Here is a 22,418-nt window from a genome sequence, read left to right as displayed (position 1 = left end):
ACATGGTACCCCTTAACACTTTCTCTTGGAGGCGTCTCTCTCTCTCTTTTTTGCCACCTGCCTAAAATATTGGGGGAAATGATGAGGGAAGGTTCAGAAGGGTGTGACATTAACTCCATCCTCCTTCACTCCCCAGCACAAGGGACCGCCAAGCCTTCTGGATGTCAGTGTCAGCCACACTGGCCTCATCCCCCAAACCATGCTCTCCCAAAGCAGCCTGTCCCCTGTCAACCTCTGGGAATGCTATCTATGATGAATTAGCATTCAGGTGGCCAGGGTGACACACGGCTTACCCAACCGATGAAACTCATCAGGCTGAATATGGCCCATGACTCTGCAGAGAGGGAAAGTTTCATTTGGGAGGGAACTGCGGCACCGGTCAAGGAGGGTGGTGAGCCAACTGTACTGGCCTCTGTTCTGCTTGGAGAGGGAGAGACCGACATTTTCATCATTTTCAGGAGTCGGAGAGCCTGGGGAGAAGTCACTGGCGGGCCCTCCAGCTGCCCATGCCTACGGGGAGGGTGGATTGGCACAGCCGGGGAGAGTACACTGGGAGGACGGAGGCAGGGCAATACAGCAAGCGCCTTTTCTACCTTTTCTGCAGGGTCTCTGATGGGAGCAGAGGCACCCAGGAGAGCGGTATTTTGGTCTGCAGCTGGGAATGTGCACTGAGTTTTCCTGAATACCCACAGCACCCAAAAGACTTTGCTGCAATACACTTTAACACACGAAACAACCATAAATTATCCTGCAAACTGCTACAATTTCCAGCCTGGAACAACTTGGAAAAACCAGCCTAGCAAGCAGGCTCTTCTTGAATATCTGGAGTAAATCTGACGAGAAAGGTCAAGACAAAAACCACCTTCTTTAAGAATCTCAGAAAGTTTTGCAAAAAACAAGAGCATTGTAATCAAACGGAGCTAACTAAGCCGCATGTTTACGTTGGCTTCAAGTTGCAACACCGTGACCCCAGAGTCCTCTCCCTCCCCTGCAGCTTCTCTGCCTGAACCCGAGAGCGCCTGCTGCCCTTCCCAAACCCGGGTGCCAGCCTCTGCCACACCTGGCAGCAGATAGCTGAATGTACTGGGTGACCCAAGCAGCAGGGCTATGCTTTAGGATGTCCAGCAGGCCCCACCGAGGGCCCTGGAGCTCGGCACTTGGGAGTCCAAGCTTCCTTAATCAACCCTTGGCACCCGCAATCTTAGACTCTGAACCCTGCGACAAGCACCGGGTCTAGCGCGTGCTGGGCGACTGGCCCTCTAGGGCAGCATGGCACTTAGACTCTGCACACTCCGCAGCCGGCTTGCTGTACACTCGCCCTCCACCGCGCGGGATACTGCTCTGCCACCGCAGCGCGCTCGCCGCGCGCATCCCTCACTCCAGGCTTCCTCGAGCGCTGTCCCCTTCTGGCCCGACAGCACAGGCAAGGCAATGCAGCATCTGCAGGCGCCAGGGTTGACTTTGAGACTTCTGGTCATCCTGGGACAGGGAATTTCACGACAAGCGAGACCCTCACTCCCTTCTCCTCCCTTGCCTGCCCACGATCGATCGCGCGTTCCTACATCTACTCGGGACACTTCTTTCAAGGCTGCGTTTCAACCCACGAAGATCACGCCGGACAGGGATCCAAGCACACCGTCCCAGGGAGCCCAGCAACCCCGGCCCGACGCACCGCGCTGCACCCCATGGGGCTCGGCTCAGCGCAGCCTGACTCACCGATGCGCTCCCCTCAGGCTCCAGGCGCTCTCTGCTGTGCTGGAGCACAGAGCTGCTGTAACAGGCTTCCTGAGTGTATTTAGCCCCTCCTCCAGACTCCAGTCACACCCTCTCCAAATCCTGCCCCCCACCCATCCGAACCCTCCCTCTCTGACCAACCCCAGCCCCAGCCCCGCACCTGCTTGTGACTGGACGCAAGGGGTGCTGGATGTAGGGGTCCTGGGGACAAGGGATGGATACCTCCTGATGGGACCTGGTCAGGCAAAGACAGGGAAGAATTCAAACCTCCTGAAATCAAATGAAAGTGCATGTGGATGGTGGGAAGGCGTCGCAGAGGCAAAGAGAGATTTTCTAGGACACTAGGAAGAGCAGCTGGTCCCAGACACCAATGGTCAGACAGGGTGAGCTGGGCCAAGTTGCTTGGCAGAGTTGGAGTCTCTTTACCTCCTGCCCTGGCTCACTGCCTTACTAGCCTCTTGGGTTGACTTAGGTCTCCTTCGAGAGCCCGGACATCAGCTGTTAGTTAACCCTCCCTGCAAATCTGAGCACTGAAGGAACACCTAGGAAGCTCCTGGACTGGCCAGTACCAGGAGCTGAAACCAGGCAGAAGCAGAATTAACTAGAAGGAGCAGACTGCTGTGTCTGCCTGGGTTCTAAGGGAAGAGGACCGTAAGTGCTGGGATACCCCACTTCCACAGGCAGGAGCCTCACAGGAGCTCTGATCCCTTAGATGCTGAAGATGGAATTGTGTCTGTGTGTGCTCCCTACATTTTTCTAGATCTGAGATCCACAGCTTTCATTAAGAGTTTTTAAGAGTCGGCCAGCACACACTCAGTGGAAGGCTGAGCCTCCTGCCCCGCCCCAGGCCCCACCTCAATTCCTTTTCACCCCTTTGTTTACTTCCACAGCTGGCCCTCCAGAATTTCTTGGATCTGATAGATACAGGAGCTGGTGGGGTCTTGCCTGTCTTAGACGCTCCCCACCCCCACCCCCCAGGGCCTTTTCAGCTCAGCTCCAAACCAGCAGAAATATACCTAAAGTCAGATTTTTCACCAGTTGTAATGAAGGTCTGTGATCTTTGGAAACACACACACACACACACACACACACACACACACACACACACCCTCACATGTTCCTTTCCTTGATGAACTTGTGAAATGACTTTTCTTCCTTTTGAAAAGTATGTTGTACTCCCCTCCCCCCACCTCCATGGCCTCTGTGAATGCCACAGGAAGGAATGGCTTCAGGAGAATAACAGAGAGAGGGTGAAGTTTCTCCCCACTACTGGTGACCCCTCAGCCCAGGCTCCGCACAGCTGGATGAAGTGAGGCACAGGGGTGGAGTAACAGTTACAGGTGGTCCTTTAACCTCATCGGAGGTCACTTGAGTAGGGGGCGGGTGCTGTAGAGGTACTTCCAGCCCTCTGGATTTCAACTTCTTTCTGTTCTAAGACATTGCCTACACATCTACCTTCCTTCCACTTCTGGGCACTCCAGGGAGGATGAAGAAAAAAGAAAGTGAGCTCCTTTGATTTGCTGCATGCTCTATGTGGTCCAGACACAGACTGGTAGATGAACACATCTCAGGAACACCGGAATGGCAGAAAGCAGGATTGGCACCATGGCAGAGCACTTACCATTGTTAGTTAAACAGGTAACAATTTCCAGACAAGACAATGCATTTATCCACTAACCATTTCACATATAAATCTGTTTTTTAAGCACTGGCCCAAATAATAACTGACTGTGAATTTAGGGGTGGGATTACGAATTACAGAATAGCTCCTTAAAGGGTGAAAGGATCTGATGCACTTTTGGCTCTTTTCAAGAAAAGAAATTAAAACAAAACAAAACAACAACAACAACAACAAAAATGAGTAAAACATAAGCCCTGCTGTCCTGCCCCCAGATTGTTGATCATATTCTCATGGTACACGCTGGCTTAACAGGAGTCCTTTGCTAGTTCTAACTAGATCTGTTTCTTTCCCTGAATTGCAAGTAAGAATATGTAAACAACAAACAACCATTGTTCACCTAGAGTTTCCTCTGTGCTGCATCCTGAGGAGTGGCTGGGACACCTGCTGCCACAGTTGTTCCCATGATGGCTTGATGTCACTCCTTAGCACACTATCAGTCTCCCCAGGACCTGGCATAGGGACCTGATATGTATGCTGGGTCCAACAACAGTGAGCACCATTTGTGGGTGTCAGATAATCCATCCATACTGGGTTGTTTTCCAACAGTTTCCATAACAGGTCAGGCTCGGTTCCGATGACCGTGGTCAGGTGCCTACTCCTTTTGCTTTTTCTACTTTCATGAAAGAATCTAACAGAAGTGTCCTCCTGGGTCACTAATGAAAGAACCTTAAGGCCTGGAACAGTTACATTTATAGGAACGAAAACCAGCTGAGAGGGCCAAGGCCAGACTGCACAGCGCCGACCAGCAGAGAAGAAGAATGTTTTGATGTACTAGATTTTCTCGAAAGAGCTTTTTATCCAGGGCATCAAAATAACCAGCAGCTGATGCATTTGCTGACTTGGAGGACAGCTTGTGGTGTATACAGTAATTGTTGTTATTTCTGAGGCTGCAGAAGCCTGCCACCATTGAGAGCCTCATCAAGAGCAACACAGCCCCGGCCCAGACTTCCAGCCCTGCCTCTGCTTCGCCTCCCTGCTCATTCTTCCAGGTGTTCTAGCCTAATTTCTAGATACCACTCATATCTTCATCTCTGTCCTCTCAGACACACTCCCTAGGTCACCGATGTCCATTGCATGCAAAGCGCTCACTGTTTTCTTATCTTAGCCACTCGCGTGGACACCGACAAGCACCACTTTCCTCTCAGCTCCGACCCCCAACCTTCCCCCCCAACCCTATGCATAGTCCTTGCGCTTTTTCTTTCTTGTGTCTTCCCTCTTCTGTTTGTTTGTTTTCTCTTTAAAATAGGGTCTCAAGTCTCCCAGGCTGCTGAGGATGACCTTACATTTCTGATTCTCCTGCCTCCACTTCCCAGGTGGGCTTATAGCCAGTTAATGCAGTGCTGGAGATCAAAACCAGGGCCTCATGCCTGCTAGGTCAGCCATCTACACCCCTGGTTCCTCATTCCCTCCAGGGCTCATCACAGGATGCTCCTAGCTGGGCTGGGAAAGGGGCAGTTCCGTTTTTGTCCTGTGGGGACACTGTGGCTCAGAAAAGCCTTCACCTTGAGAACAGACAAACTTTGGCCCAATGATGTGACCTTTAGAGAAAGATCTAACCTGTTAGGGCCATAATAGTTATAATCACTATAAAACTATAATTATATTGCTTAAATATATTGAATAAATACTTTTTGATAACCTTTTCTGCCCAGTACCATTGTAGGCACAGAGCATTCAGTCAGAGAATAAAGCTGCCTCTAGACACATGGAATTTAAGTTCTAAAAATTCCCATCACCTATTTAATATTTAATAAATGTGAATTATTTTTTAAATGTACATTGTAAGCAAGGATAGCGCAAGAGAAGACAGGCAGTGATGTTAGAGGTATGAGGAGAGTCTCCTTAGGCATGAGGAGAGTCAATATGTCTCTGGGGAGCAAATCCTGTCCCTGACCACTGTGAACCGCCACCTTTTCAGTCTTGCCAGGGCTGGTCCCTCAAAGATCCCTACTGATTCATGGCTACCACATGGAGTGTCTAGATCAGGTGCTGATGTCCCTGGTACTGTCTTTGAATGTCTCTGCCTCTGTGGCAGGTCCCCAGTGTCTCTTATGAGCCCGTGGTCCAAACAAATATGCCTCCATGCAGTTCCCTGGTGGGGAAATTCCTGTCTGGCAACCACAGAGGTGCATCTAGTCCAAGACCTAATGCCACCACCTTAGAAATCCAACTCAATATATTTCATAAAATCTGGTTCTAGGTTCTAGGGCAGGACTTAGAAAAGAAAACAGAGATCAAGAAAGAATGTTCTTGCCATGAAAGTACCCTCTACCCAGTACAAAAACAGACCCATAAATAAATGGAAAACCTGTAGGGAAAGATGTTGCCATTCAAACGATACAGAGTTTGAGGCTTCGTTTATTGTCCTAGCTGTCCTTAACCTAAATTCCACTTTCTTTAAGGAGACTTGGGGGCTGAGGGTCACCTGTACCTACTAGAGTTGCCTTGCTTTAGCTCTAGTGTTGGGGATTCTGTTTTCCAGTTCATTTCACAAGTGATGGCAATTATCTCTGGCCTCTAAGACTACTAACTACAAGGCTTCTAAGACTACTGTCCTGATCCCTTTTTCTCCTTCTTCTTCTTTTTCTTTTTCCTCCTCTTCTGAGATATATTTCTTAGACCCTTCAACCACACTTCTGATTGGGAGATTTCTTGGGAGATCCCCCAAGTCAAGCCTGACACATTTTCTAGAGTTTCTGTAACAATTAGGTATGTGTCTTAGAGCACATACCTAATATACTTTGGCAAATGAGATATTATCTGTGCTTTAATGCATGAGCAAGAACTAAAAGAAGGATGCTGAAAAGAGCACCACTTGAGAGAGAAAGAATGGCTTAGAACAAGAGTGGATCAGAATCAGTGTAGAACTAATGTGGCATGAGGCGACTACAAATGGAGCTCAATGTGACTGTGAGGTTGGGTTGGGGCAGGGGGAGCTGGGATGTAGTGAGTAAAATCAAATATGGGCAGACTTCTAGGGTCTTGAAGTGACAGTTTATATCAACAATGATGACTGCCTAACCCAGGCACTGAGAACTGACCCTGCAATCATTCATTCAAGATAAACTTAGGCTGTAAATTGATGTAGGCCATAGAAAATGGCACATAAGGGACAGTGAGGGAGAGAGTGGAGTCTCACAGATGTCTCTGAATGCCTCGTTTGTCTGACCAGGTACATGGTAGTACCAACTATGGGGAAGGGGCATCAATGGGGAGTCCATGTGGTGGTTGACAAGGGAGCGAAGGTCTTCAGTTTAGGATTTTGTGGGGCATGTGTGACATTAAAGTGTGCGCACAATGGAGAAGTAGGAGATTCACGAACAGTGGCAAGGCTAGCAGTCTCTGCACACTGCACACAGCAGAAGTAGATACCCTCAGCATTGTCTCCAAGTCCATACTGAAGGCTCACCTTCCCAACAAAGCTACTGTTCCCTCCCTACTGTGTCGGTGCTCAGCCAGTTGCAGGTCAGAGGTCAGAGCTCAGCAAAACAGATTAACTTGTTCACTTTTTTCTTTGCGTCTCTCCTACTTGTTTATTCCTATAATGCTCAGATGCCTATATAGGGATGTATGCCAAAGGCAGGGCAAGAGGTGAGCACCTCATCCGTCCCATCCTTCTCATCCGACTCTCTTCTCTGGAGCTCAGAGGAAGTTCTTTGTCATGTTCTTTTCCACCAGAACCTCCTAAGTCACCTCTTTAGTTCTTTCTACTCCAGGTTTACAGGGATACTCTATGGTCAAACTCTCCAAGCTTCACTTTGTTTTGCTTTGGTTTTGAAGACAGGGTTTCTCTGCGTAGCCATAGCTGTCCTGGAACTCACTCTGTAGACCAGGTTGCCTCAAACTCAGAGATCTGCATGCCTCTGCTTCTTGAGTGCTGGGATTAAAGGTGCGAGCCACCAACCAGCATCCAGCTTTACTCTTAATACTTTATGGGAGCTAAAGGGCTTCAGAAAACGTGTTTTTCTCTTTTACTTGTGAATGCTTGGCTTTCAAAAGCATTGTCTTGCTGTGGGCTCAGAAATTCTATTCTTGATGTGGGAAGATGAATATTGACTCTTTCTCTCTGTGTTCCAACTGCAGCAATCCTAAAAGCAGCCTATGAAAACCACATGCTTCTGGAAGCATGACGGCAGAGATCACACACTGGGAAGAGTACGAGAGAATGTGCATACATCTGCCTGTATCCACAAATGGACAACAAGCTGCTATTCTCTCTCCTTCTCTCTCTCCTTTGCCTTTTCTTTTCCTATCCTGTTCTCCTCCCACCCCTCTCTCGCTCCTTCCCTTTCTTTTTCTTATGGAGCCATGCTTTCACACTATAACCTAGGGTGGCTTTGAACTCACAACAGTCCTGTTTCCTAAGCCTCCCAAGTGCTGAGATCACAAGAACAGCCACCATTCCCAGCAACAGAGTACTTTCTCCACTAAACTCTAAAACCTTGAAGAATTTTAAACTCGAAGTAGCCATCATAACACCTGGGACATTAGAGAGCTTCAGTGAGTGCACATTCTATGAAAGAATGAATGATGCTCACGGGGGTTGACCGAGGAGCTTAAAACTCACCAGCAAACCATCCGAGGCTAGTCTGCTAGACCCCGCAGCTCACATGTTACCCTTGACACCATCCCTTACTAACTAATATTTGGGGGTGATTTTTATGCAACCGGGCAAGAGTCAGGTGTCTCAAATCAGGTTTTGGCAGCATGGTAGAATCGAGAAGAGTCCGCCTCTCAGTTCTCCTTATCCAGGACTATCTTCCTTTTCAGTAGATGGCAGCTTGGGACCTGTCCCTCTCCTGGCACTTCTCTAAAGGCACTGGCAGTGAGTCTCCTTGGTGTAAAGTTTCGAGGTTAGCTGCTGCACCACAGATGGCTGACACACATTATCTCTGTAGGTAACAAGAGGGCTGGTCCAAACAGAATATTTGCCAGATTCTGAGTCTTGAAGAAGCTCCCTTGGTGCAAGGAACCTCAGCCATGCTCCAGCACCAAGTCTCAGTTAATTCTACTCTTAGAAAACAGTCTTAGACCCTCCATTGGTTTCTCAGGGCAATCACGTTTCAGGGGACAGGCGGCAGAGCTGACTCAGAAAGGTGGGAGAACGAACTAACTTGTCAATTGAGTGGAGCTACTTGGGCATCACAGGGTTAAGGAGGAGGACACTAAAAGCAATCTGTGTAAGTTTGAAAATGGCTGACAGGGAAAACTGCATTGATTCATATTGTCTCTGTTTCTGTCTGTCTGGGTCTGTCTGTCTCTGTCTCTCTCCTGTGCCTCAGACGTGTCTCCTCCTGAGACACTCAGTCTTCGCTCTTTTCTGGGTCTCCTTCAGCCCTGCCTCACTCCGAGGCAGACACATCCTCCAAAGGCAGCACAGCTGCCTTGGTTTAAGTTAGGGGCCCTCTTCCTCTGTGAGCCCAACCTTCCTTAGATGGGACCTCCACAGTATCCCAGACATGTGCTTTTCTCTGTTCCTTCTCTCCTCCCAAGTCCCTGGAAGCTCCCTGCATGCAGTGGCAGGGGGCCATGATACACCTGCACAAAGTAGGTACATGCCTGAACACAGTAGGTGCTTCATTCTTAGCTGCTCCAGAACTGTCTGTTGACGCGCACTACTCTTCAGTTCTATCTTGAATTTTTGGTGACTGTGTGAAAAACAAAATTTCACAATCAGAAATTTTTCTGATTAGCACTTAACTGTCTCTGAGAGAAGATACAAAGCCCCGACATTAGAACCAGGGGAACTTACAGAGCAGCACCTGTAAATTAAAACCAAATCTGCTCTCAAGGCCATGGGAGAGTTTGCTTAGAGGCTGCTGCATGGAAGTGGGTGTATTCTGTCTCCTCCTGAACTCTCAGGCACACATGACCCCTGTGTACACTGTCCCTCCCCCCTAGACCTGTATCCTGTCATAGGCTGAGCCCAGTAGGCTGTAGCAGGAGTTGGGCAGATTTTGATGATCTTGAGTGACCATCCCAAATTAAAGCAAATGGGCCTGAGGTGCTTGGGTGAGCCAGAGAAGGTTCCAGCTGGAGATGCTGTTCCCTAGCTACCAGCTCCTGGGCCGTGAGTGTCCTCAGGCTTCTTTTGGCCCTCGTTCTGTAAGCCTAACGGAGTAGGTACATTTTTTTGGTTATGGATGGAGGTTCATTTATTGTCATTCTAATTTTAAAAGTTCTCCATGTGCAGAGATGACTTTGATCTTCATCAGGAGTTTATTTCTCCCTATTAGCATCCCATTATACAATCCCTGACAGATTAATCACAGCCATTGTTGTGCTGTTTATTCCACACACTGTATAATTTTACTTTCAAAATGTTATTTTAATTAAGAAGGAAGGGCACAGAGCGGGGAGGCATTTTCCTGACAGACAGGCTTCTCTGGACCCACCAAGCAGGCATATGCTTGGTGCCTGCAATGGCATCACCTCCAGCAAGCAGCTTGAGCCCCAGCACCAGGGAGGAAGTGCATCCTGGTGTTCTGTGAGACAGCCTTCTGAATGTGAATAACTGTGCATAACCCATTGACACATGCACTTTCACAACAGTGTTTCTTCTTTGTCTTTAAAACAAGTAGCATGTTGTTGTGGTTTAAAAACTGTGGCTGGAGTTTTGTGGGAATTTATAAGGGACACAGATTGAGCAGTGGTCTTCTGGTTTACTGAAGGCCTGAATTCACCTAGCCTCAGCCATTTGCTTGCTTTGTGTCCTTAGACACACGATGGAACATCTTTGAGCATCACCTTCTCCAAGAAGAAAGATGCCCACTGTGAGTGCGCATAGGATGCTGAAAGGCTTAACTGAGTCCATGTGCGTCGCCGCTTAGGGGAGATTCCTGACACAAAATAAGTGTTCAGTAGGGAAGTCCTCATTCATTTTCAATTTAGTGCATTGCCTTCTGCCCAGACAAGCCAGAGGTGCCTAGAGAGCAGCCCCGTGGCAGCAATAAGCCAACTGAGCCACATTTTGCCGAGGCTCCACCTTGGTTTGGAAACCACAGAATCCAGAAACACATTAGGAATCACCATTTACCCTCAAGGCCCAGACCCAGAGCCAGACACCAAGCGGTTGGAGCAACAAGTTCATTTTTTTTTTTTAAATAGGAAAAAAGGAAAATGTGTTGTGGTGAGGGAAAATATGCTTGCCCAAGAGGCCCAAAGAAGGAAAGCTCCCATGTGTGATATGCTTTCATCAGACAGAGGTGAAGCAGTTATTCTGTGACCCAAAGGGGGCAGAGACCCGGATTAAAAATCCACGTGTTGTGTGCCCTTTGGTGTAGATCAATCCTGATTTAGCTGCATGATGTTGGGGCCAGTGTCGCACGGTGGGACCTGCCTGGCACCTTGGAGTGACCAGAAAACCTCCTCTGCCCTTGAAACTTAGCCTCCTAGAATGCAGAAGACTGACTGGAGGGAAGGACTTCTACCCCACTGCTGGAACTTAGGGGCCATGGGCTCTGACAAAGAGCGGCAGAAATAAAAGAAGAGAATAATAATGTTCTGAAATTCCTACGAATAAAACCACCATTCCTAGTTGCTACCCTACATTAGGTCCCATCTGAACAAAGTTCAAGGGATAACCACAGTTCTTTGTTGTGCTGGAACTTTGTCATTTCAAATACTGAGCCCTCTGAGAGTGAGGACTCAGCTCTTTTCATGTCTGCATCAGCAGAAACGAACACAGGAGTTGGAAGAATTGTCTTCAGAAATAGTCATTAAAATTGAACTGAGTAAAATTATTCAAAGAAATGGGCCATTGTTCAGATCATTCATTGTAGAGAAGTCTTTGTTGTAATGGGGGCTTAAGCTGTGTTCTTTAATAACAGCTGGGATCAGTTAGGCTAGAATAAAGGTATAAACGGGGGGTGTGTGAAAAACTGAAGAAGGCACATATGGCTTTGCCATTAATGGAGTTTAGCATACAGTTAATATATGAAACAGGCTGTGTGTCCAGGAACAGCCCACTGTCGCATGGTTCCAAGCATGGCTTTAGTGATCTTTCCACACTCCTTGCACATGTTTGGGGAAAGACAAAATTGGTTTGCATTGGAAGAAAGGGAGGCTTAGCCAGCACATCAAGTTCAGTATTTGCAGAGGAATGGAACACAGAGCATGCCTTTTTATGGGGACATCTCCTTTCCAATGAAAGCGAACTCACTGAAAACACCCTGCCATAGTTAACATTTTTATAGACTTCCATGCACTTTCGGCACTTTTATGTAATGCATATATTTGCTTAAACTTCAGAGGGGAAAGTTAAGACACTTTTAGTTTATCCTACACATTTTTTTTTCAAACACTGGGGCCCAGTTGCAGTTTGCAAGCTGTCCCTTCAGTTGCTGATGCCTATGACGGTGGCTACTTGGCCTCCAGGGCTGTGAATCTCCAAGACAGTGTTTTTCTCTTCAAGTGATTTCTTTTACTGGCGTCTCAGAAGAGGAGATTCTGATCTGGGCCTCCTGTTTACCAGTCTGCCACCCTGGGACATTGCCAATCTACCTAAAATGGTAGTTTGGCTCCTCAGGACTCCAGAACAGGTCTATGACAAACAAAAGTGACTGGACTGGGCATTGCCCAAGGTTTGTAAAACATCAGAGAAAGCTTCCAATTTAATGACTTCAAATTGATGTTTTAAAAGGTACAACGAATAATAAAAATCCAATAAAAATCACAGTCAGGCCCTTTTCAGATTGGAAGCATGACACAGCAATGCATAATCCAAATGATTCTACTTCGTGTGCTAGGAGACAGTAGGCTAGGAGACAGAGAGGCGGGCTGCCACTGTCTGTTTTTAGCTGTGCCCGACCCATGGGGAGCAGTGCAAAGAATGCTTTGCGAGAAGAATAGCAAAAAGCTGTCAGGCAGAAAAGCACCACACAGGACAGAGGGAAGAAGGGACTGTGCCTCTAGGCAGGGTTGGTTTTTTTGTTTGTTGTTTTGGTTTGTTTGTTTCCTGTTCTTTTATAATATTTTTTCTTCTTTAGTTTGGTCCTTGGATCAGAACCAGTGAAATCAAAGGCTGCCCAAGTTCTGCTTGAGACTGATCTACATATAGTAAAGGTAGTGTTCTCCCCCCCCCCATGCTTTCTCCTCCTGCTGCTCCCACTGCACAGACCTTCACCCCTTCCTAGGTCATGGCCGTGCTATCCAGCTTGTCCAAGTTTGACTCTTCTCAGCCAGTTCTTAACACCAGGTGCTTCAAGAACAATGCACCTAAAGCTCCCCCTTTCCCCAACCTTTCCCCTTTCTTAGACTCCATGTCAGTCAGTTTAGGTTAGACCACGTCGAGGTAGCAAGCAACACCAGTTCCAGCAGCTTACCCCAACAAAACTTACTCTTCGAGCAAACTGCATCATCCAGTGGGGCTCGCTGCCATCAGTCACCCAAGCACGGATGACGACAGGACAGTCCACACAAAGTGGTTCTAAAACTGGGGCCTGAAAGAAACCAACTCCCTGTGCTTCTGTTAGGAGGACAAGTCACGTGTCAAGTCACGTGTCTTTCAGTGGGGGCCAGGAGGGACAACCCTGTCGTGTGGCATGGGGACTGGAAATACTTCACAAAAGTCATGACGGTGATCCACAACTTTCAAAGATACTCCACGTGCCAAGGATGCTCTTGGACCCGGAACAAGGCCTTTCAGCCCCAGTACCTCTCAGAGCTCATTGCACCTGACGTCCCCTCCCTATGACCTTCAGCTTCCTAAATACTCCTCAGGATATTTGCACTTGCTGTCCAAGTCATGGGGATGTGAGCATCCTCCAAACGTTTGCATCGCTCCATCCTTTCCTTCCTGGAATCCTTGCTTGATGTTCCTCTGTGCGCACTTTCTTTACCACCGTCATTGGAGATGACCTCCACACATACATATCCCGTCACCTGCTTCCTCCCTTTGTTTCCCTCTGACCTCTGTGTCACCCTCTGGCAGAGTGTAATTTGGAAGCCTAGGCTTCTCCACCTGCTTGGGTTCAAATCTACAACTCCGCCTTCTAGCCAGCAAGCTTTGGGGGAGCCACCGACTTTCTCTATACCTCAGTTTTCTTGCCTGTGAGGTGGGATTAAGAAGGGCACCTACCACCCAAGCATGATGGTGAAGAGGAGATATGTGAAGCCTGTAGAACAGGAAGCTCCTCATGACAACAATGTTTGCTGTTCTGCTTTGTCATGAACGGCCACACTGAGTTCCACAGGGCAACAGTTTTTGATCTTTTCAATGCTAATCCCCAGAGCTGTGTCTACTGTACAGCAGACTGCAGTCCTTACTGTGTCAATGAGTGGGTGACTGATGAACAGGTGTGTTGGACAAGCTGGCCGGCACTCACTCTCCTCTGGTACCTTCTACTCCTGAGGTCTCCAGGCCTTAGTATGGGGAGGACTGCTGGGTAGCCAGCTCTCCCATCAGGCCAGACTACACAGAGTCCCTGAAACACCGGTTAGGGGACTTCCTCTGATGTTAGAGTGTGTGATGGGCGACACCACTTCATTTAATCAGGAAGCACCCTGCTGCACGTTGAATCTGAGTGTAAAATGGACGACTGAGGTCAGGTGAAACTGGAGCGCTCAGGAGTGACAATTACCTCTCCGGCTGGTCAGCCTTGGTTTCAGCCTTAGACCTGTAATCTGCTCCTGTGGTGGTATCAGGTACGCCTGATCCTACTGCAAACTGAAGCTTACTAACACTGGGATTCGTCTGGGATCTGTCCCCTGTGGGGAGCACGAGAGCCCAGCAGCCTTCCTGGGTCAGGCACATAGCAGCTTTCGTCAAGCGACTGAACTGATGGGTTTTAGAAGCCCATCAAAAGGAAGTCAAATAGCACAGCTCTTCTCTAGTGGGTTGAAAAGAATGTTGATCTCCCGCAGTGTGGGGAACTGCAAAGAGAGCTGCCAGAGACCATTTTGGACAAATTCATTTAATAGCACAGACATGAAATGTGTTAAGAAGGAGCGTCTATAATCCTGGAATCCCGTGGTGCTTTGCAGTGTATGAGACCTTCACAGGTGGGTCAGCTGCCTGAGGAACCTCAGTGAGTCCAGCAACTCCCTGATTGGTCTCATCTAAGCCGGCTGGAGCTTCCAATGGTGGAACCCAGCCTAAGATTGCAACGCAAAGCGTGGATATGACAGGGAATTCCTGGCAGTAAGGCTGCGTGGTGTTTCATGTTCTTAAATACACTGCAAATGGCAGTCCCTCAGGTGAGCGGCGGTGAGAGGAGAGCCAGCGAGAGTATCAGGTACTGTAACTCTCAGATCTGGGTTTGATTTTGTTTGCTAATTCGAGGCTCTGTGCAAAGCCCACTGGGATTTCCCTTTGCTGTTTGTTGCTACTCAACCTTCAAGGCTCGGGTGCAAAAGCTCTCTAGGATGGGCTCGTAGCCATGACTGACAGGAGGTAAGAAGGGAGGATCATATGGTTGCTTCCCTTTTCTCCTTGGAACCTGGCGTGGGAAAATGCTCCTTGTCTTGCTTACTCATATGGGTGCAGAGCTGGGACCTCACTAGTTGGGAACCCTCCACTCCACCCTACCCCACCCCTTGCCTATTTGGGCCCCCCCATTTTTTCTCCTTTTAAAAAATGCTCTCACAGAGATAGTTCTGTTTGTGACTTGTTGTGGCCCTCAGCCCTCAGAACAGTTGTGGAGTGGGTAAAGCCTACCTATTATCCACACGCTTTTCTGTCCTCTCCCAGCATCTTGGCATCTTCAAACGCCATTTGATGATGTCTGCCTGCCAGCTTCCTCATCGTTAAAATACTATACGGATGGTAGCATGTAAGACTCAAGCTTTAAAAGGAAACTAGAGGAAGACTTGGGGAAGGTTCCTTGAGGCATTGTTATGAGCAATGACTGTGGATAGAATGCCAAATGCATAGGAAAGCAAAACCCGAAAAACAGGATCACAGCAAACATCTACAGCATAGGAGCCAGTCGACAGAGTGAAGACACGGCCCACAGGATGAGAGCAAGGCTTGGCTATCAGCAGTACATAAAGAGCTCAAAGAGCTTAATGGAAATAGACGATCCAACTAAAAAAAATGGGCAAATAGTCCAAATAGCCACTTCTCAAAGCAAGGTGCTTGATAGCATGAGCCCATCAGGAAAATGCAACTGTAAATTGGCATGAGGTACCGTCTCACTCCAATCACAATGGTCATAATGAAAGAAACAAAACAATAGAAAAAGGAAATTGCTTGTTAAAGATTATATATATATGTGGAGAAAAGGGAGTTAGTGTGAACTCTTGGTGGGAATATAAGTAAGTCAAGGCACTGTGAAAACCAGTTTCCACAAGGTACAGAGCTCGAGATTGAAACCTGTCTCTTTGTGTCTGGCTTCTTTTGCTTAGCGCAATGTCCTCTAGTTCTATCTGTCTTCCTGCAAATGGAAGGATTTCCCATTTGCCCGTGGCTGAAAATATGAGCATATGCATAAGGCCATACCTTCTACCTCCACTCGGCTGCCGAATGTGGGAACAAAGAGGGACGGGGATGCAGCTTGAGAAGTGTAGTAGTTACTAGGTGCTGCGACAAGCACACGGCCAGGTAGCATGTACAGTGAGTGTGTGTTAACACCATGGACATCAAAGTAGCATCCATGAAACTGCCTAGGACGTGAGATGAGAGGCCCATGGCGAACGTCCACTGTCCTAATACCGTCTTTCGGAAAAGAGTCTGGTATCATGCTGGCTTTTCTCAGGGCCAGTGTCACGTGACTGTGTGGGAAGAGCTCTGGCATTTGGTAGGCAGTTAGGGGCAGGATGTTGGATTTGAGGCTTACGGGTCCTTGATGTACACTGAGCAGCATGCCCTGCTCCTTCCAGGAGACCCTCCATTTCGTGAAGGAGTGGTCAGGGAGGCGAAACACGGATTAGCATGTCCTTTACAAGGTGACCTCTCCCTTTGCCACACAGCTTGAAAATCCAACCTTGTCCCACTTTGAGGAGTTGTGTCAGGGTCACAGTCAGAGGCTGTACAAGTCCAGTGGAGGACTCTGCTCTTAAGAGGTTGCTTGCACACTCCTGGCTGATGGTCACTCTGGGTTCCCCACTTGTTACTCAATCCCCAGTGAGAACAACTTCAGGTCTCTACTGATTTGATATCAGAGTTTTAAATATATATTAAAAGAGGATTTATTAGACTGGTTTATAGGATGTGGTCCAGGCGGTCTAACAATAGCTGCCTCAACACTGGAGAGGCCAAGAATCCAGTAGCTGTGAGTCCACAAGGCTGTATGTCTCAGCAATCTCCATCCAGCATGGAAAGACTGGAGGAGTCATTGGAACCTGCTGGTCTTCAGTCTACATTGGAACCCTGAAGAAGATGACAATGTTGATGAAGGAATGCCACAGTAACAGGGTATATGAAGTTGCCAGAGAGAGTGAGGACAAACAGGCAAAAAGCAAGTTTCCTTCCACCTGCCACATTCAGGATGGGTCTACCTGCTTCGTGTAATGTCCCTCACAAAAGTGTGGCCCGGCAGATAATGTTATAGTTGGTTCTAGACACCATCCGGGTGACAACCAGGTTACTTCCCTTTGGGTGTGACACACAGTGGCTATTTCTAAATCAGCAACTGTTGAATGTTGGTAAAGGGGGAGTGGTTTCTACCTCTATCCTGGGTCATGGCTTCCAGGTCATGAGGCAAAAGTAAGACTGCTTGGCTCTGCCCCTAGCCCAGAAGCCCCAGATAGAACTAGACAAAGGGGGCCAGGAGGGACAGAAGACTGGAAAGTTAGTCCCTGATATTCTGAGCCGAATATCAGTTTTAATCAACAGATTCAAACCTTTCCCAATCAATAGTTCAAGACAGCCGCAGGAAGTGATTCACTTGGCCAAAATACTTTAGCTTCCATGCTGCAATCTGCCTTGTTTAGCAGGGCTTCCTAACTGTTGATATGGTCAAGAAGGTACAATCTGATCTGATGAAAACAGACATTATTGAGAACGAATTCTGTTTGTTGTCTCAGGACCCCTTGGCTTCTGGCATCTTTCTGCTGTCAAGATGCTGGAAGGGCCGTTTGTTTATGAAATTTGTTGTCAAAGGAGCAGTCTGAAGATGTGAACTTAAGGTGCTTTACTCCCACAAGGATCCACTCAGACCCCCCCACCATGACACACACACACACACACACACACACACACACACACAATCACTGAAGGAAAGCGTGCAAGCTTCTTTTGCTTCACAGGCACTATTAGGTGGCCCATTTGTTGTTTTGTTGTTGGTGGTGGTGGTGGCAGTGGATTGTGTGTGTGTGACAGAGAGAGACTAGAAAGAGAGCAACAGATACAACTTTATAAAAACAAAAGAGTTTTTTGTTTTTTTCATACCACAGATGGATTTGGGAATGCCTTCCAGGGCTATAAATTTGGGGGGAAAACCCCTCAAAACAAAACAAAAATTCTCCTAAATCCAGTTCACACTCAGAATTTTAAGCTTGAATGCACAATTTAAAGCAGTCCACCTGTAAGATAGTTAATTAGGAAACAGGTCTGTGGGATAAAGCAATCTTTTGCAGATCCCCAGGCATTGAACTTGGAACTAAGAGACGTAAGAAAGGGCTTTTCATCTTAAACTCTTCCTTTTAACTTATGATTTGGCGTCAATTGTTTGAAGCCTTGATCATAACCCCAGAGTACCAGCAATTAAGACACATTAGCCTGCTACTTGCCAGCATTCCTGTTTATCCTGTATTACTTTTTTTTTTTTTGGCTCTGAGGACTGTGTTTGAGATGTAGCCTGACCCTGGTTCAAGCTCTGTAAAACTATTTGGTAGTCATGAGCTTTTTCTGCCTCAAGCACCGCTGTCGCCTTGTGATGTAATCCCCTCACGTCAGTCACACCAGGTGAAGAATGCAGAATGGGCAGAAGACAATCGCTACATCCCTGGTCACTGATTAGTTCATGAATAGCAATGACCCTACAAGGCCAATGAAACATCTCTTGGAATTCTGAAACAGGAGGAAATGCCTCTGCGTAGGCTGTCCTTCCAGCCTAAACTCAAGGCAATGTACCCAAAGCTACGTAGTTTGATAGGACACAACATTTTCTAACAATAGAGCCCTGGGAGAGGAAGGTGAGCATTGAACCAGTCATGCCTAAACTAAGGTGAAGTTTGATCTGCTTTGGTATCTATAACAAAACATCACATAAACCTGGTACTTAATGCACAGACGTATTTCTCTTGATTCCGAAGTCTGGAAAGTCCATGATTAGTGTACCAGTGAGGATGGGAGCCATTGAAGACCACCTTCTTGCTTGACAGACAGCTGGCTTCTCATCATGTCCTCAGATGGGAAAGGCAGAAAGGCAAAAAAAAAAAAAAAAAGGAGATGTAGAGGGGACAGGAAATGAAGGAAATGAAGACAGACAGGAGCCACTGGCTGCTTCCTATCAGGGCAGAGAACCCTAATCCAGCCCTGGACCCTCACCCTCATGCCTTCACCCCAAATATCTCCCCAAGGCCCCACATCCAAATGCCATCACATATTGTGGGGTAGATTTTCAATGGCAATTTGAAGAGGATGCAAACATTCAAGTCATAACAACTCTTTAGGCCTGTGAGTTGCAGGAGGCATGAATTAATATTTTGCTTTAGACTAATTTAGGCTGGGTCCTTTGTTCGCTTGTAGCTGAGTCTTAAGTAACAGAGATCTCTGTCTTGGAGACCAGCATGTTTGGACCCCACCCACGAAGAGTTTCCATTTGTTCTGGCATTAAAGCTGTTTCTTTCCCCTCCACCCCCTTTTCTTCTCTCCCTGCTGAGCACAGGTGTGCCCCACGTCAGAACACTCTGAATCAGACTCTTAAGTTGCTTTGTACACTTGCTTCTTTGCTAGAAGGTAACTCCACCAATTACTCTAAGAGAAAGCTAGGAGATGACTTAGACTAAGCTGTTTTCATTTTCCCCGGATCATCCTACACTGTGCCTTTCATAACAGGTCTTCATATACTTCAGGTTTACTTTAAGGGCTATAAGTGGTCCTGTAGGGTTTGCCTCACAAAGGTTACCATGATTTGCTGGTTTTCAGAATGTCTGGAATAATTTTTAAAAAGAATGAAAGAAAGAAGAGAAGGAGAAGAGAGGTGAGGAGAGGAGAGGAGAGGAGAGGAGAGGAGAGGAGAGGAGAGGAGAAGAAACTATCAGAAACCTTGAGAGCAGTTAGATGACCTAGAATGTGATTCTAGGAAGCCATGCTTTCATCCAGATAGTACAACTTTGCAAGGTGGTTTGTGTGTATCAGTCAATAGATCAAACTGCGCCAACCTCCTCAGTGCAGGCAGGACCAGATCCTTCGGCAGGCTCTGCCAGTCTTCTTTCCAGGGCAGATGGAGGATATGGGAGGCTTCTAACCTTGGACTTGGTGTGAGCTAAATCGAAGACATAACACATGATGAAGTCAAACCTAAGCTCCAATTCCAACTCACCTGAGGCAGCTTAGGCAAACCACTGTGATTCTCGGAGTTTTCATTTCCGCATCTGTCGTGTGAGGCTAATAACACTACTTACGGAGCAAATGTCCTAACTTGTTTAACCCTTTTAAGCAGTGCCCAACAGGGATGCTTGGAAATAGTCTGCTTTTTCCTTCTCCCACCATGTTAGAACAATCAATGACCTAGAAATCAGGAGTGCCAATTCAAACCATGGCTTCTTTCCTCTCGTCTGTGATGTTGATCAAATCTGGGTTTTTGTTTGTTTGTTTGTTTTTTCCAACATGGGAATAGAAGCAATGTCATTATCCTTGTTCTGTAGATGTTAAGAATAAAGTTCGGCAACTTGGGCAAAAATCACTCATTAGTAGATAGAATTGAGAAATGTATGTTTTTTAAGGGGTTTATTTTTATTTTTTCTTTTTTAATCTCCTTTTGTGTAAATGCATTAATTGTATGTACACGTGTGTGGGTGGTGTGTTCATCTGTGTACGTGAATGCGGGGGTCAGAGACAAACATTAGATGTCCTTTTACTAACACTTTCTCCCTTACTTTTCATTTCATTTCATTCTTTTTTATTTGTTTATTTTTGAGATTGTAATTTAATTATAAAGTTTCTCCTTTCCCTTTCCTCCCTCTAATCCATCCCATATGCCCTCCCCACTCCTTCAAATCCATGGCTGTTTTTTCATTGTTATTACATGTATGTATATATGTATGTATGTATATGTGTGTCTATACATATGTTCCTAAATACAGCATATATTACATAAATATAATTTGTTGCGTCCATACAATGTTACTTGTAAGTATGTGTATTTTCAAGGCTGGTCATTTCACACTGGACAACCAACTGGTGTGCTCTTCCCTGAAAGGATCACTCACACACACACACACACACACACACGCATACACACACACACTCACAGATTTACTTAGATGCCCGTGGTGCAGAGTTGAGGCCTTGTGAAACTTTCCCATCCAGTCTGGCATGTTTGTCAGGGTTATCATTGTTCAGCTCACATTTGGGCGGTGGTATTGGTGAGACTTTCCATGCTTCTGATGTCATTAGGAGACACAATCTCACAGCAGACTCTCCTTCTCTCCCTCCTGTTGGAGACAGGGGCTCTCTTTAAACCTGGAGCTCACTGATTCCTCTAGTGGCTGCCATCAAACCTGCCTTCCCCTCACACTGCTGGGGTTACAGAGACTCTACTGCATCCAGCTTTTGTGAAGATGCTAGGAACCCAAACTCAGCTCTTCATGCTTGCTCAGCAAGAGTCCTTTACCCATTGAGCCATTTCCCCAGCCTTTGAATGCCTTTGAATCCATTTTAAAAACTGAGGCAAATTCTGGTCATCCATCCATTCACCCACCCATGTACCATCCCTCCTCCCACTAACTCATCCATCTCTTTCTTATTAGATATTTACCTAAGTATCTTGTCTGTATGTGGCAATGTAGTGCTTACATTCCAGTGACTAACAGATCAGTCCCACCCTGTGGATCTTAATGACCTGTAAAATCCTGTCATCTCCTCTCTTCCTCACAGGTCAGTCTGAGACCGAAATTAAGAAATATAAAAGTGCTTTGTTGGGTATAAAATACAACAAATTATTACTCTCTGTTTAAACATGCCAACACCTTTGCTCCCACAATGATTTGAAACTGAGCCAGCACCAAATTAGAGAATATTAAAAAAGCATCAGTATTAATCCTCAAGTTCTAAAAGAGGTCACCAGGGTCAGAACTCAAATGCGGCCACAGAAAACTCTGAGTCTCCAGGCTGAGATGTTTGGACTGGGCTCATTTCACAATCTATCCTGGACCTGATAACAGCCCTGTTGTCCTGGGTCTGGCCTCCATGGGGCTGTTTTCTTGAGAATGTTTGCTAGTTCTGTGCTCTGACACTTTTCTGGGTCTTGTCTCTTAGGTCTCTTCAGCTGTCCTCCCAGCCTCGGCCCAAGAATCCAGTTCTACTTTGCTGCTCCATTTATCATCTGTGGTGGTTTAAATGAGAATGGCCCCCGTTGGCACATATATTTGAATTCATAGTCATGAGGAGGGGCACTACTTGAGAAGAATTAGGAGGCGTGGCCCTGTGGCAGTGGGTGTGGCCTTGCTGGAGCAAGTGTGTCACTGCAGGGTGGGCTTTGATGTTTCAACAGCCCAAGCCAGGCCCAGTGTCTCTCTTTGCTGCTGCCTTTGGATCCAGATGTAGAACTCTCAGCTACTTCTTCAGCACCACACCTACCTATGTGCTGCCATGCTCCCTGCCATGATGAAAACAGACTGAGCCTCTGCAACCGTAAGCAAGCCCCTGTTAAAAGCTTTCTGGTCTAAGAGTTGCCATGGATATGGTGTCTCTTCACAGCAACAGAACTGCGACTAAGGCGTCTTCTGAGGCTGTTTTCGCATTAGGAAGGAAGTCAAATTGTGCAAGACTTGTGGGATTTATTTTTCTTTTTAAAGCACTTTCCACCTGACCACTATTAATTTTACTGGCATCCAAAGACCAGTCATTTATGTTGCCTGTCAGAGGAAAGTGTCCTGGACTTAGGACTCACACCTA

The 22,418-nt window shown here is 47.0% G+C and overlaps 1 protein-coding gene across 1 annotated transcript in view; it reads right to left on the bottom strand.

Moving 5' to 3' along the window:
* Positions 1-1,763, bottom strand: part of Ngf (nerve growth factor) — a 51,470-nt gene extending 49,707 nt beyond the window's left edge. The window contains exon 1 of the mRNA XM_055628291.1: positions 1,717-1,763. The gene's annotated coding sequence lies outside the window, so the exon portion shown is untranslated. The remainder of the gene's footprint in view (positions 1-1,716) is intronic.
* Between the last annotated feature and the right edge of the window lie 20,655 nt (positions 1,764-22,418).

This window comes from Psammomys obesus, unplaced genomic scaffold (assembly GCF_907164565.1).
Source record: "Psammomys obesus unplaced genomic scaffold, mPsaObe1.curated_primary_1811, whole genome shotgun sequence".
NCBI classification, from domain to species: Eukaryota; Metazoa; Chordata; class Mammalia; order Rodentia; family Muridae; genus Psammomys; species Psammomys obesus.
Note: the sequence above shows the minus strand (reverse complement) of the source record. Positions and strands in the feature narration are given on the sequence as shown.